Below are 3,013 nucleotides of genomic sequence, written 5' to 3'. Positions count from 1 at the left end.
TTAGTTAATAGTATAGCTATTATTCTGACGATAATGTTTCATTCAATTTCACTCTAAAACTTCTTAACGCATACCAATGAACAACAACATATATCTTACTCGTATTTTATTTTTAAATTTTTAGCAACTTTAATTTAGTATCTTATAATGCATTTTACTTGTATTACTTGACTACTTATTTTAAAACAAAATTGGATTACGAGGGAAGAATTCGGTCCAAATCAAATTTGATCTAATTAAAACAACTATGTACTTGTAATGTAATTATTATTTTTTTCTACTGTAAATTAATCACATAATCAGTCTATAGTTAATATGGGCTAAAAGTTATTGCATTGTGAGTCTGCCTGGCTCAGGGATGTACTGCATTCCGGGTGCAAAAGACATTATTTTCCCATACAAGAAGTCCGGCAAAAAGAAAGTCGAAAATGAAAAATTCTTACTTAAAATCAGATTTGATCGAATTAAACCAATCACACAACAGATATGATATATTCATTATATAATTCGTCACTTATATTGAACTGTGCATCAATCACACAATAAACTTATAACACTTGTTATATAGTTGATTTAAATCTGATCAAAATCAATCCAAATTAAAATTTTGGATCGAAATTAAGGAGGAAAACCAGTTGCAACACACTTCTCCGATTTGTTCACATGATTTCTTATGGCATGAATATATAAATTGATACATTAACATATGGGAACTTGAAGTTAATCAGGCAGAAACTATCACTCCTTAATTATCTATAATAATTTGATTTCTTGAAGTCTATTACCATATCACGACCTCATCAGTTAACTCTTCATCTCTCTCTTAGTTCATCCCTTCAACCCACAATTATAGATCCATTCTTCTTAGTTTCATTAATGTCTTCGTAGAAGAATTTCTTGAAATCCCCCATACAGACAGCCTGAAGACACAGTGCAACAACCAAAGATCCATCCCCCTCGTAACCCGGCAGGACCCGCGAATCCCCGTCGCAGTCATGTGTTCCGGGAGCCATAAAGATTTCTCTTCCCCACCCAAAGTCTAAGCCCTGCAAAGGAAGAGCCATCCAGCTTATCACTCCAATATTCGGGTTCCCGTAGAATGGCCCCTGATTTGTTGTAATTGCATGTATATCTTGCAACCTGGAGAAATCTTTCAGGTTTTTCAAGAAATCAATGGCCGAATGCACGTACTCGCTCGTTACGCTGTCTATCGCTTCTCTTATTTTGCCTGCAGCATAGCCTAGTGGCCTTGTCATCAGCTCCCCTGAGAAGCTGGTTGCTATAACATCAACTACTGCATTGCCGAAGAACTTGTCCGGGAGCGGTGGCTTCATGCGCCTGCGTATGTCAACGCATATGACCATTGCAGTTGGCTGCTTGTGTACATGCCGGCGGGCTTTGCACGAACATCTCCATATATGTGCTGCCATGGACTCGTATCGGGTGTAGGCACGTACCCTGCGATCACAAGCCCGCGTCCTGTTAGCTTCGTTCTTGAGCATTTCGACCTGGATTTTCGACAACTTGAACATGGTAATTGTTGTTTCCTTTTTCCACTCGTTTTCGCTGCTCGATTGGCCTATTAGAAGGGGTGGAGGATCGAACTGCGCATGCTTGAAACGTGGTTGTGCCGAGGGAGGCTCTCCAGCGCGCAATAGTTTCCTGTCAAGGAAAGGCGCTGTCCGTAACGGCTTCCCGCGAGCAAGCCTAGCCCATTCGGAGATGAAATGGAAGGCGCTTTGCCCGTCAGCCACAGCATGAGATATAGTATAGCTTAGAGAGATGCCGCCACATCGAAACTTAGTGAGCTGAACGCACAGCAGTGGAATTTCTTCAATGGGGACCATATAGTTTATCTGAGGAATAAGGTAACGAAAATGGGGAGATGGAGTTAGATCACCAAGGTCATTCAACGTCGCCTCACAGTGAGCTTCAATGAGTTGGGCACCTTTGCCGTTGCAGTCAAGCTCGAGACGGGCACCGTCTAGCCAGCGTAGACGGCCGGCCAACGGGTAGAAATGCACCAAGACTCGTCTTAAAGAAGTCCGCAGGGTAGTGAAGATGGTGTCTTTGGGTGTGAGCCAGTTCTGGGGAGGCCTGTAGAAATAGATTGTCGGGACATGAGTTAGAACACCGGCTTGGTCCAATTCTGTCAGGGGCATGCAGCCGTTGCATGTCCGTTCAGATGGCTGGACTAGGCAAGAAGAGTTCAATATGACTTTAATTTTCATTTTGAGAGAAAAGGGAGTTGTTGGTATGGTATTGGATTTTATTACATCATTAATTATGTGGTATTTATAGACCACACTTTGGGTGGCATTTGAGTCTTATGACCATAGATTAAGGAAGCTGGAACTGAGTTCATGAACTGTACTATAGTTTAGTTACCAGTAATGGTGGAGATTTGTGGATGAAATGAGCTTTACGGGAGTCGTAATTGTTCCATGAATTCTGACTTGTTTTAGCAATCCTCCTTATGATGCCAAATTCCCACAAGCTTTGATATTTATCCTAACAGCAAATGAATTCTTATTAGATCAATACAAGTGCGATATTGACGTTTATAAAGCCTTATATCACTTGCCGTTGAAGTGCATAAGTACACAAATATTCTCAAATTTGCAGGCCAAAATACCCCAAAAAGAGACATATTTTTTAAAAGATTAATAAAAAATATCAAGAATAGACGTTCAAATACATACGATTGCTCTCCCAAACAAACTCCCACTCTTGTTTCTCCTCTTTGCCTCATCAATTCATTGTTGTTCAAACAGTCATCATCAATTGCCGACCAAGCCCGCGACTCATGGTAAAATTGCAAAGTTAGTCCCAGAAAATAGAATCATCTCATACTTGATCCTGCATTTTACGAAATTTTAAAATTGACCTCAAATCCTATTAAAATTTGCATATAGATGTCAAAACCATTGCGCACAAAAAACCCCTCCCACTGTGGACTAGCATGTGAAAGTCACATTCCCTGTGTAATTAATGGGTCAATAAGGTAAAATCG

At 40.3% G+C, this 3,013-nt stretch overlaps 1 pseudogene; it reads right to left on the bottom strand.

Annotated features, from left to right (window-relative positions):
- Positions 1 to 531: 531 nt before the first annotated feature.
- LOC105172354 (spermidine hydroxycinnamoyl transferase pseudogene) lies at positions 532 to 2,289 on the bottom strand (annotated as a pseudogene).
- Between the last annotated feature and the right edge of the window lie 724 nt (positions 2,290 to 3,013).

The sequence above is a fragment of the Sesamum indicum genome, linkage group LG10 (assembly GCF_026168435.1).
Source record: "Sesamum indicum cultivar Baizhima isolate 11 linkage group LG10, ASM2616843v1, whole genome shotgun sequence".
NCBI lineage: Eukaryota > Viridiplantae > Streptophyta > Magnoliopsida > Lamiales > Pedaliaceae > Sesamum > Sesamum indicum.
Note: the sequence above shows the minus strand (reverse complement) of the source record. Positions and strands in the feature narration are given on the sequence as shown.